The sequence below is a fragment of the Rhynchophorus ferrugineus genome, unplaced genomic scaffold (genome assembly GCF_030347505.1).
Source record: "Rhynchophorus ferrugineus isolate W39M unplaced genomic scaffold, kcgeb_rfMv2 rfM11, whole genome shotgun sequence".
Classification (NCBI taxonomy): domain Eukaryota; kingdom Metazoa; phylum Arthropoda; class Insecta; order Coleoptera; family Curculionidae; genus Rhynchophorus; species Rhynchophorus ferrugineus.
The window spans coordinates 6,459,088-6,473,464 of NW_027472590.1; the positions used below are offsets into that span (position 1 = coordinate 6,459,088).

General features: G+C 35.2%; 1 protein-coding gene across 3 annotated transcripts in view; it reads right to left on the reverse strand.

Moving 5' to 3' along the window:
* The window catches only part of LOC143204719 (neurobeachin), a 520,160-nt gene that overhangs the window by 176,189 nt on the left and 329,594 nt on the right, over positions 1-14,377 (reverse strand). The window lies entirely within an intron of this gene.

Consider the following 14,377-nt stretch of genomic DNA (forward strand, 5'->3'; position numbering starts at 1 on the left):
TTTTTTTTGCAAATTTCCACATAATTGTTTCTGTTTAAATAAAAACTTGGTAAAGCTTCGTAAACCGACTCCTAGTGCGTAGAAATCACGACCAGATCAACGATCAAACAAAGAAGATCGACCGAGGCTTCTCTGATCAAAGACGACAATTAAATCAAACCGAGTCGGCTGCGTCGGCGTTAATAACGGACTATGTGCCACCATTCGACGGTCTTTTGTCTTTCGGGGACCAGTTTCTTTGCCTCGTCCATTATTGATGACGCGTCTCAGATTTTCGGACCAGTTTTTCGGAACCGATGAATGATTCAGACCGAAACCGTCGCTGCCGTCTCCCTCTCGGACTTTATGTAGGAGTTGACATTTCTATAATAAGAACCGAATTTTGCGAGAACGCTCCGCGAAAACGACGTTTAAACCGACAAAAACGGTCGTTCGGCGCGGTTTTTTGCCTCGGCCATCTTCGGCTAAACGATCGGGCGATTCGATTTATCATACTCGTTAAAAAAGTCCAACCACGTACGGTACAATGATAATGTCAGTTTCAATTCACCTGATTTCTTATGAATGAGCACCCCATTAAGCAGTACTATCGCTTTGGAGAGAACGTGTGGATCAGACTCTATCCAACTTACATAGACACAGATGATTCCATGCCTTCCTTTCTTCCATCGCTTTTTCTCTATGTCGTATTTTAGTAAACCCTAACTTACCAACCAGCTATCAATTATATTAACTAACTTAATTTTGTTTTCGATATATGTTCAAGCCAATTTATCTATCTCTTGATTTGGTACATTTCCTTTCACTGCCTTTTAATTAGCCAAAATGTATTGGTTAAAATGCTAAGCTGTACCAATGTTTCAGCTATTAAAAAACTCAATCTAACTGTTAAATTCGATGGGTTTTTTAATTAACTCTACTGACATGTAGAAGATCGCTACAGTAACTTATAATCGAAATCTTATTCTTGATACTATTCTAACTTATACTAAACTCTATCCGAACTTATTCTAAAGACTACTCTAACTTATTCTAGCATTATATAGCTTGTATTGAAAACTGAATAGTTTTTACGCTGAACTACTTCCGATTGTCCGTCACATCAGTTCAGCAATAACATTATACCCAAATATCAATATAAATATTATTTTAGATTAAAACATATGTGAAAACTTTGCACGTGAGGTTTTCCCTCAATTTCCACGGATTCCGCCATCGGATCCTGACTTTGTTCCAATGGGACCATCTCGGTAGTGCACTCTTTCGAATAAAAAATGAATTTTGAAAATCGTCCCATAACTGACGGAAAAATCGGTGAACATATATTAAAAAATAAATATATAGTCGAACATAGAAGGAGGAGTCCTTTTTTGAAGTCGATTAAAAAGTAGTAAAATCAGTAGGCAGAAAATAGCGACTGAAACAGTCGATAGTTTCCAACGCTAGTAAGAACAGTAAATTAGAAACAACTCGTGAAAGAGAGAGAACGAGTGTGTGTGAGAGAGAGAGAGGGGGACAATAACTTATAAGCCCAACACGCAGAGAGAAAAAAACACGATCGGAGACGGAACGAAAAAAAAAAGAAGAAGGATAACATAAACGATAAAAGTTAAACCATCCAAGTTGTAATTGCTTATTTAAGCGTACGTACGCCAACTGCGACTACCGTTCACCATTCCGCCTCGCGTACCATTTCGAAAGCCGAACGGCTCTGCGAGAAGATCGGACCGTAAATCCAGCGTCGTTTGATACAGGTAATAATTCTGGCCCCCCGTCGTTCCCCGGTATTTTCTCAAATTAATTATTGGCCGAATAAGCCACAGGGCACTCCGCGGTCGGACCAGTTCGATGCCATTGCCCGACAATTGAAGCTTAAACCATTCCTTTGATATGATACGATCGGTAGGAATAAATACAGTCTCAAACGTGTCTCGTTTCCTTTTTTTTAGTTTGCAGGGCTTCTGTAATTCTCCTTATCATACTTGTCTCAAATTTGAACACAGCCATTTTTAGTTGATGGTCAAAGCTGATGGATAGAGACTATCATCAGCAGTGATAAGTAAAAAGATCATATAAAAATAATTTTGATAATGAATACTAAACTATTTAAAACATTTTTTACGTACACGTACGAGGATGGTTCAAATATGATCGAGACTATGACACGTTTATTTAGTATTGACAAAATTGACGAAAATTTACAGTTTTTCTAGGTATTTCCCCTCACTAGTTACGCATTTTGTACATCTTCCCAGAAGTTTTTTGATGCCGTTATCGAAGAATTCGTTGGGCAACTCGGACAGCCATGTGCGCACAAACTCCTCTACCTCGTCATCGGTGTTGAATATTTGACCTCCGAGGGCTTTTATCAGTGGTCCAAACATATGGTAGTCGCAGGGTGATAAATCCGGACTGTAGGGGGGGTATTCTGGTACCTCCCACCCTAATTATGTAAGTGTAAGTAAATAAAGCTGAATATACGTATGCGCCAAACTCGGATTATTCCCTATTTTAAAATTAAATGTAGTTCAATATGCGCATGCGCCAAATCCGGAGATATTTATGAAGTAATGTATCTTCTATTTCTAGACGTCGTACTCATCATCATATTAATTCTTAACATAAACATACGGTCCTGTTCCTTCTCCTAATACACAGCTAGATACAGAATTTTCGTAACCGTGCCGTTTCACTCGCCTGACACAACATATACACATAATCATCACTACATAGTATAAAACAAAGTCGCCTTTTCTGTCCCTATATCCCTATGTGCGCTTAAATCTTTAAAACTACGCAACGGATTTTGATGCGGTTTTTTTCAATAGATAGAGTGATTCAAGAGGAAGGTTTATATGTATAATACATGCATAATATTCTAAGGCAACATTGCAAATTTTAGAAGTTTCTAACGTGATGTCGTAAATTAACCTATTTTTTAGGCTTATTTAGCAATTAGCACAAACGCTGCCTAACCCTACGAGTTAGATCAAATTAATGTACTACAGTATTGTACACCATAAAAAGGTCTACAAAAAAGTCCGCGATGGTATATGTTTATCTTTTAGGGATAACCCACATTAACCATTTTTATTGTTTTCTTTTTACGTGAGAAAATGTCTTATTTACGAAGCTATTTTAAGCAATACGGCATTAATCCTTATCGAATTAAGTACCTTAAATACAGTGTGCAATTAATATAGATCAATATGGTTCCTTACAGCATGTAAATTAAACAAATATTTTCGGAGATATTACAAATTTAAAATTTGCGTTTAAAAATGTGTAATGTAATAAAAATTGTATGAATTTAGATATTCCAAAGATAGCAGGAAATCTTCATAGTAAGTATAGGGGAAGAGGAATTGTTTTACTCCAAATTTAATGCGTGCAGGCCAAGGGCAGTAATGAATGAACCAAAAATACTGGATCGATTTTAGTCATGTTTTCATTGAGTGACATAGGCATATATATTTTATGCCCGTGCAAAGTCGGAGCGGGCCGCTATGTTTTTATATACAACGTTCATATTTTTTCTGTAGTGTATTTAATTTAGTATCAGCATTGCACCCGTGCGAAGCTGGGGCGGGTCGCTAGTTAATTATATATTATAAGAAAAAATTGCATGTTATTTAACTATAAAAAGCATCAAATTTCACTAAGTCCGGTAGTATGATACTTAAACCCATTACAAATGTCATTTCATCTACGACCAACATTAATTTACACCATCGACGACGCGTTAATCTCCGATGTTTATTCAAATCCAACGTTATTAAAACACATCTTATCGTCTCCCTTGACGTTTTCCTTCTTACAGCGATAATGTCTAAACACCTGTACACTCGCGTTACCAATAAACACACAAACGTCTAGTAAATATCCATCGAAATCTCGTTAAATTTATATATAAGCCATTATCGAAAACAGATAGCGCTAAAGTAAAATTTAAATTTACGATAGACAAGTAACTGTTTTAAGTTTGTCGGGCTATAAATTTAATCGACGACAAATAAAGTTATGTCTGTGTCGAAATCATACAAATCGGAGACATTTTTTCGATGCTGTAGGAGACGGGAATTAATTTTAAGGGACATTTTTGCGTCGTGACTGTTTATCCAAAATCGTTGTGAACATACGTTTTCAAAATGTTTGATGTATTGTAAATTTGTTTTAGAATCAGATAATAGTTTCCTTCTCATCTTATTCTAGTTAAAAAGAGACACAATGCTGCCTGAGAAGTTCAAACACGTAAACGAATGAGCCTGTCAAGGTCGTCCGCTTGTCAAACGTATGCAAAATTCTTAAAAACAATAGCGAAAAGAGGTCATAACTCTAAGCTATAAACTATTGTGGCTGTATAATAAACTGTAGTTTTTAGATGTACTAGAATGTTAAAATAAATTATATTTGATAACATTTATTGTTCAATTATTTTATTTAGATTAGAATTCTGTTCTGTTCTAGCCAAAGACAAAATAAATTATAACTCAGAGGTGTTGTGGCACCGTTGCACCATTTTAACGTCATAAATTGTGATGACGTATGTTCACACCAAGTTTAGATAGACTATAGGTTTTTGATAATGATTTTTGGCAAAAATTTCTCTCAACTCTAGTATATTTATTCCAAGAAACTTTACATCTCATACATATTCATTCAGGTTTCTCATGTTTTAGGTTCTTGAGGTTTGAAAAGAGCAAGACATCAACGGGAGCTAAATCTTATAAATAAGCTAGATATTGAAATAATTTGTACTCTAATTTGTACTATCACTGTTTTTAGTAATTATTTTTTGAGATTTGTGACCATTTACGTGATCTTGTTGAATATATAAGGTTTTGAAATAATTATGTAGGTATTTGGACTTCTTGTAGATGTTTTTCAACCCAGATTATCGATATTATATTTACGATGAGATGCCAAAATCCCCGCATAATACCAATCCCCGACCAACACGAGATTCTCAGCACATTGAGAAATTCCCCACCAGTTGGTGACGCTGGTTAAAAGCTCCAACATATAGGAAAATAGTCTTAAACATGAACTCACTCACTGTTGAACAAAAATAAGAACGTGTTGATGATTGTGAGCAGTGTTTGGTCATGTTTAAACGTGACAATGGATGAAACATACATTCACCACTTCACTCCGGAATCAAAACGATCGTCATCTGAGTGGGCAGCAACTGGTGAACCTCGTCCAAAGCGCCCGAAAGCACAACGATCGGGTGAACAGGTTATGGCCTCGGTATTTTGGGACGTACGTGGTTTAATATTCATCGACTATCTCAAGAAAGGAAATACCTTCAACATACCTTATAGCGTTATTGGACGGTTTGAAGGTCGAAATTGCAAAGAAGGGACCGTATATAGCAAAGACAAAAATTTTGTTTCATCAAGACATCATAGCGTGTCACAGGCCAATCGAAACGATGGCAAAACTACATGAATTGGACTTAGAATTGCTCTCACATCCACCGTATTCGCCAGATTTGGCTCTCAGCGACTACTGGCTGTTCGCAGATCTCAAAAAATGCTCTACTGTAAGAAACTTCGCTCGAATGAAGAGGTTATCGCTGAAACTGACGCCTATTTTGAGGCAAAACATAAATCGTCCTACAAAAGTGGTATTGAAATGCTAGAGCGGCGCTGGAATGATTGTGTGGCTCTTGATTGAGATTACGTTGATGAATAAAGCCAAAAACCGCGTTACGACCAGGATTTTCCAGCTCATGTGTCAGTCTCGAACATGAATTCACAGTCTCAATATATCTCTCTAGTTTTCCATCTTATCCGATGACATATTCTGCTAATAATAGTTCTCAACGGCTCGAATCTTTAGGGAAATTTAAATCGAGAAATCCCATGATTGCTTTCGTAAATGGTAAATGAGAAACGACAGGGCCCGATATACCGGCCCAAACCTTCCATCTCCGTCCTTTCTACTCAATTAAACGGGAAAAGGAAACCAAACGAAAAAAGACACACCGCTGAGAGCTAGTCGAGAAGAAGGCATTATTAAAATTTTATTCCGTTTCGGTCGAATCCGCGCGCACCTTTTGTTTTTAAGGACAACATTACGATTCACAGAATGTTCGGACCCCAAAGAACCGATCCATCATCCAGCGCTACACGTAGGATACATGTTAACATTTTTCTCCCACATCGTCGCGGACTTGCTCTCGAATAACCGTACATATTTAACCACTTTAATTTATCGGGCATCGTGTTGTTTTGGCGATAAAAAAAATGATTATTAATGGTACGCTCTACGATCTGCTGTCATAAAACGTTGAATTATGGCGACTGCGCGCTTTTATCTCAAATGAGGCTCGTACTAGTTGCGTAGGTGAAAAAAATTGGCTGCCGGTAAATGGATCTCGGATAAACGGATGATTTAATCGAGTAGTAGTACACCTTCACGTAAACAAAACATCGATTCTTTTATGGTACTGGCAAAATGAAATAGTCGTTCTTCAACTTGCATCCTTTATTTAGATGTGACCAGAAGATAGTCGTTGCCGACTAACCTACAATTTGTCTTTAACATAAATAAATCTAGTTATATATCTTAGTCTTTCGGGTAATAATGTTTATGTATTAACTAAAATTACAGTTTTTTAACCGACCTCAGGAAAAGAGGAGGTTCCATGTTCGACTGTATATTTATTTAGTGTATGTTCGCCGATTTATTCATCAATTATGGACCGATTTTCAAAATAATTTTTTTATTCAAAAGAGTGCCCTTCCGAGGTGGTCCCATTGAAACTAAGTTAGCATCAGATGGGGTGAAGGGGGAAAATCGAGAGAAAACCTCAAATTTCAAAGGCACGTACAATGTTTTCACATATTTTTTTATCTAAAATAATCAAATATTTGTGTATAATGTTATTGCTGAACTGATGTGACGAAAAATCGGAAGTAGTTCAGCGTAAAAGCTATTCAGTTTGCTTTTTAAGCATTAAGCATATCATATGGGAAGCCCTAGAAGTATGGTAGGCAACTGTTTCTATGGTGTAATAGTTGGAAAGTTAGGTTCACGGATAAAAGTAATACAATATTTTTACAAAAAAAGACACTCACTAAAATTTAAAAAATAATCATACTTAGACTTTTAACACGTTTTAAAATAAAATATATACGTAATAATCGCTGTAATAACTAAATAAAAGTTTTAGCGAGTTCCTTATTTATTTTTTGAAGTCGGTTCAATTTCTTTTTGTAAAAATATCTTATTTCTATTACATTCACGTCATTACACCTCACTACAGTACATAAGATCAGATGGTTTGATTCTTTTGAGTTTGTGTCCTGTTCTAGTTTCATCCAAGAGTTGTATTACTTCGATATTGACATGGGAATGGAATGAAATTGTGATTTTCTTCCAATTAACCATTACATTTTCCTACATTACAACTCTAATTTTTCCCTTTTCTTTTTAACATGTTCCTTCCACCGGAACAGCTTGACAGGACACTGGGACTCAAAAGAATCAAACCATTTGATCTTGTAGTGTATAGTGTAAAATACAGTTAATAGAAAAAAACAGTAGTGTTAATATCTAAACATTGTTAGACTAGAGACTAAGTTAGAATCGATGGGCCCTCCTAGATATATAAGTAGATTTAAGCTAATGTAAACACAAATTTGTAAGTTAGTCGGCAACGACTAGTACCAATGCACTATATAATTTAAATAATACAACTCTGGAGATTTTAGTTCAGTCCGGCGTTTGGATATGTTTTATCACTACATAGTATAAAACAAAGTCGCCTTTTCTGTCCCTATATCCCTATGTGCGCTTAAATCTTTAAAACTACGCAACGGATTTTGATGCGGTTTTTTTCAATAGATAGAGTGATTCAAGAGGAAGGTTCATATGTATAATACATGCATAATATACTAAGGCAACATTGCTAATATTAGAGGTTTCTAACGTAATGTCGTAAATTAACCTATTTTTTAGGCTTATTTAGCAATTAGCAAAAACGCTGCCTAACCCTACGAGTTAGATCAAATTAATGTACTACGGTATTGTACACCATAAAAAGGTCTACAAAAAAGTCCGCGATGGTATGTTTATCTTTTAGGGATAACCCACATTAACCATTTTTATTGTTTTCTTTTTACGTGAGAAAATGTCTTATTTACGAAGCTATTTTAAGCAATACGGCATTAATCCTTATCGAATTAAGTACCTTAAATACAGTGTGCAATTAATATAGATCAATATGGTTCCTTACAGCATGTAAATTAAACAAATATTTTCGGAGATATTACAAATTTAAAATTTGCGTTTAAAAATGTGTAATGTAATAAAAATTGTATGAATTTAGATATTCCAAAGATAGCAGGAAATCTTCATAGTAAGTATAGGGGAAGAGGAATTGTTTTACTCCAAATTTAATGCGTGCAGGCCAAGGGCAGTAATGAATGAACCAAAAATACTGGATCGATTTTAATCATGTTTTCATTGAGTGACATAGGCATATATATTTTATGCCCGTGCAAAGTCGGAGCGGGCCGCTATGTTTTTATATACAACGTTCATATTTTTTCTGTAGTGTATTTAATTTAGTATCAGCATTGCACCCGTGCGAAGCCGGGGCGGGTCGCTAGTTTAAAATATATTTCCTATAATTAATTTTTATCCAGTAAGTCTCATTCTACTTGATATAACTATTTATAAAGAGTATTAATGGACATATTTGGAGCTCTACATCAGAATGTAAGATTTATTAAAAATTATACAATGAAAAACCCTTTTATTAGTGTAATTTTGGCTTCAAATGAAGGCTGTAGAAATCAGTTGGTTATTCGGAAGCACTACTATGATGTAATTATAGTTTTAGTAGAAAATGGCAAATGTTTTGATAAATATGCCTAGAAAAGTATAAAAAATATACACAAATATACAAATAATAATAAGAGAAATTAAACGTAAAAAACTCCCGGTTATGATCTAATGACTGGAAAAAACACAGTACAAGAACTACCTATAAGGATATAAAATTAATAACATTTATATTTAATGCAACATTACGAAGAAATTACTTCATAGGCACTTGAGGTTTAGTGGCTGAAACCATAATGATTACAAAACACGAAGAAAAACCAGAAGAATCATCTCCTACCGGTCTACAGGTTTATTTTCAGCAGTTTTTGAGAAAATATACATAAAAAAGCTTAAAAAAATAATTGAAAATATAAATATTATTTCAGAATATCAACATGGATTTCGTAATGAGCACGGAACTATAGAACAAATAGAAGAAAAAACAGAAGATGATTTTCCTTTATCTACATTTTCAGCTTCACACAAGACACATAAGGCAGTGTACTGTTGATCTATTGATCACAAAAATCACTGCTGTGGCAACATATGCAGACGATACAGCAATGTTCTTACCCTACAGTAACATTAAGGAAACTACAAACAGACAATAATCAAATACAAATATGGGTGAAAACTTACCAAGTAAATAGAATAAAATCTGCCCATGTGACTTTTACATTGCGGTGATCATGCTTACCAGTGAATAGTAATAAGAGTACCCCAGACGGAGGATGCTAACCTCTAACCTCGACCTCTAACTTCTCTAACTTCTAACTAAATGAAAACGACTTGAACTTTAGTCATCCTTATAGAGAAAGATATTGTACTGTACATTGATTGTATTTATAATATGAACTAAAGTTAATAAATGCAAAAAAAACAGAAATAGCTCACAAAACTCTACAGCTATCGGTAGAAATAAAGACCAAACAGTTTCTAATTAACATTATATTATTCCCAGCTAATTATCCTGTCACGCTTTGTTTAAAAAATACTTTAGCTTTTAACGGGACTTAGTTTCCTTTTAATATACTCTCATATTTCCAGTTTTTTGTTTTTCTTTACAGAAGGATCACTATGAAGGGTTTGAATATAGCTAAAGATCACCAATTTCACTTACTAATACGGCTACTTGTAATTGTTAAATTGAAATAACTCACTAGTTTTTTTAATCAATATTTCCATGTCCTACGTGTGGCCATTTAGTCCTACCACTGTAATATGTCTTGTTTCTCATTAATAAAAGATCCACGTAATATAAATGCAATAAAAAAAGGACGAACTCGACAAATTAAATCTCAATAAGTGGGTTATGTAAAATAGCAATAAAAGACAAAAATATACATGTACTTTCCGGATAAACCACGTAAACCGACATAAATATTGTCAAACATATCCATTTTAATTTATACGTATCCGTCTTTTCTTGTAATTGCATCAATCACTCGATCAGATTATCTATTTAAATTTATGGCCAGAGTGATATAGTAAGGCGATAAAATGGTTAATGACACGGGGTTCAACAAAATACCCGAACTGAATACAAACCAAGCCCGTCAAATACCACCAAAATGTTAGAATCCTCCAGCGGCCAAACCAACAGACACATGATGTAATCTTTTAGTACAGTTGTTATTACTATAAGATAAATTTTAAACTACCCATCGCATGTGGATTCGCATATTTCTTAATATTCACATTTACAAGAACGGCAGTCACTTGGTCAAGACTTTTTTCGAATTAGCGTAAAGTTAGCGAGTTGTTCTTAAATTAGTAGTTTATTTATTTGATCGCATATTAGGATCAAAGTACATCAACTAGTGGTTTATCTGGACTGGACCTACAGTATAACGTGGGATCCGAACCACGGTTCTCAGCATTAAGCCGAACGACCAACTTAGAATCATCCCAGAAGACATCCGGTCTTACCCAGCCTGGTTAATGGCGTGAATGGCATCATTTTCCTTATCGGATTTTACACTCTTGCCTAGGACAATCACAAACATAAATTTACGACCACGCACCATCAGAATTCGAACACGCGAATATCGCAACAGTAGGTGGACCTTCCTATCACCTTTAACGCTGCGCCACCAAGCCGGCTTTTTAATAAATTTAATTTACCATAATACTAAATTTAGTTTACCCAAAGGAATCACTTGAACCAATAAAATATACGAATATGACAATAAAAACATAACAAACTTCTCCATAGAGAAATATAAATTAATTTAATAAACCCTTAATGGATAGAAAGTACCAGAAGTGCATTTAACCCACTCTTCTCTTTGAGAGGATGTCTGTATAGTTTTTTTTATGTCTGTTCATTTTAGGCACCAAATTTACAACATTGCGCACATATGCTAAACATAGAACCTTCAAAACTGCATTTTCGACAATCACTACTTTTGTGGTTTATTTTGAAGAAATCTGCTCAAGCCCATCAAACACTTTCAGAAACCGATGGTGATGCTGCTTCATCATATATCCATTGTCAGTCTTAATTCTAACGATTTAAAAGTAGTTGTTTTGATGCGGATTAATAATTACAAGAATTGCAAGATTTATTGGACGAAAACCCACTACAAACTCTACAAACTGTTTCTAAACGTTTACACGAGATGTGCAATATCTCAATGGAGGGAAAATGGCAACAACAATCAGTCCAGGGCAGCTAGATCGTTACCAAAAGATGAAAATAAGTTGTATAAAATATTCACCCGATATAAAGAAAATTTCTAGATGTTTTTCAATCAAGGCTTTTAATGAATACCTCATTTATTTCGTAATAGCTTGATCATTCTTATACCTGGCACTCATTTATTTACATAAACGCGGCGAGTAACAGCGAGAAATTACATAAATTCATTTGCATTAATAAAAAAGCCCGAACGAAAATAATTTCCTAACCAGGCTACGGAAAGGAAAGCGTTATCGTCTCTCTCGTTGTCAGTCGGCTCGGCGGGTGGCGCCATAACCTCCCAGTAGTAAGCAAACATTGCATAAAATTTTCAATTGTCACTGCCTCTCAAATAATAATAAAGATGGTTTACGAGCGTGTTATCCTTCTACGGACCTCTTGACGGCTACACAATGGCACCCTGTCGCTCTAACAGTGGCCCCCAGCCGCGTTGCCTGGGTTCCACCAACAACTCGGATTCTTCGGATGCTTCCCGTTGATCAGTTTTCGACCGCAGAGGGGAAAATCATTAGGGGCATTAGTTGATACGAAGCCGTAGTTGAATCGTCACGATTTCCCTTGGTCTTATTATTTAATTGAAAAATACTAAATTCTATATGACGTAAGTTTGATAAGTTGGTGATTTTTTGGATGACGCAAAATCATTTTATTTCTCAACATAATATACTTTTAACTTAATCCATCTAGTCCAGGGTTTTCTCAAAATTTTAGTTCCTTTCAAATAATAGGTTTTCCCATTGCTGTGGCTCCATTGATAAATTGCAGTTAAGAGCAGCACAGATTACCTTAACAGAAATATATTAAATAACTGTATACATATTCACCGATACAAAATGAACAATACATTCGCAAAGAAAAAACAGAGATTTTTGTGATAATTCAAGACTTCGTTCTATTGGTCCCAGATAATCGCCTATGATAAAACGTCCGTTTATTTACCTTTCTGATACTGTAAAGCGTTAATACCCCTCCCCCTCTCCATGTCGACGTAGACGCCGGGGCGTCCCCTCAACCCCCGTGGACTTCGGTTCGCAAAATAAACACAGGTTACCTGTTGGGGCAGCCGTCAAGTTAGAGTTCTCGTAATTATGTACCGAATGACGAGCGTCAGATACCGGACAAGCCCTAACTGGCGTTCAACCAAGAGCTGACAGACACCGTCTATTCGGCCCAACACGCTAATGATAGGTCTGTAATTAGATGGGCTCCGGATGACTCGATATTTGCTCAGATCGTTGCTCTGGCATGAGCTTCGTGGGCAGCGTAACGGCGAAGATCGCTGCGGTTATAACGGATTAGAACGGGCAGTTTGTTTTTCGTCCAACTAATGGGTTATCTTTCATTTAATATCATATTTTATACGTATCAACAATTTCCTTTGTTTTCGTCATCTTTTTCAAATTTATAGAAAAATAGGTTGCAAAAATAATTAACTTTGCTTTTCTTAAAATCTATAAAAATGGGTAAAACAATGTTCTTCCATTTCCTATTTTTGTTTTTTTTTTAAATTATTATTCTTAGTAGTTCCATAATCTGTCCAGAGGACAATAATTAATAGTTATATACACATGAAGAATTGAAGAATATTCAGTTGAATATTTATTTTGGATGACACAAGTATATATATATATATATATATATATATATATATATATATATATATATATATATATATATATATATATATATATATATATATATATATATATATATATCTGTTTTATTTTGAAAGGCTTATGTGTTTCGTAATAGGAAACCCCATAGAAAAGATTTAGCAACAGTTGAACTCGTTATCTACTAAGGAGCGAATATGTTTTAAGCAGTTATGGTAAATAAAACGTAAAATATATCTAATATTTTCACTGATACATTAAAACTAAACATTTTTTCATTAACAAAAATGGTAATTTTAATGTTCTTTAATCTACAATATCGATAAAATATGGAGATTTAAGATATATAAGCTTTTATATGCTAAGAGCGTTCGATTTTAATCAAATAATTTATATTATTGGTATTATAATTAAGTAAGAAGCTAATTTATGCCAAGCGTGTTTCAAATAAACAATCGTGGTGTTTTTCCCGCTAACAGATGTTAATTGGACGGTCTCGATGACGGAAAATGTCGGTACGGATTAAATACTTTCTAGCACTGATTGATATTCTACGAAGTTACTATAATATTTATAGTGGAGATGGTCGTGTATAGTATATTCGCATATGATGAACAGTTAGTCCATATGGCGGCGTTTTGATGGCTTCGAATTATTAATAAACATGTCCCACGCCTTCTTAGCATTCGAAAACGACCCGCCGATCGATTTTTGTTTACCTTCGGCTCTATATGGCGGCGGTAATGGCTTTCAACTCCTTCGCTTAGAACTCCGGTCTCGTGCCATCAAAAACTAAATTGGCCCGTCAGCTGTTTCACCTCAAATTACCATTTTCCAGCGGGTGAAGGTTTCTGTTGAACGGTCGCTTGTTGTTCGCATGTGTACATTCCGTGATTCCTTCCTCCTTTCAACCAGTATGTGTTACATAACGGCATGAAGCATGTAGTTTTAACATTCTATCCTTAACTTTATACTATTATGATTAGTCCTGAAGAAATATAGCTATTACTACTTCTTTTGATTTATATATATAATGCGGCCGTTTTTTGGCGATTTCGTCCTTCAAACGGCCCAATAATGCTATGTAATAGTTGCTGTTGATGGTCCTTTACCAAGGTAGTCAATGAAAATTATTCGCATCCCAAAATACAGACGCCATAACCTTGCCACCCGACTGTTGTGTTTTCCCACGCTTTGGAGCGGGCTCATGGTGTGCAATCCACTC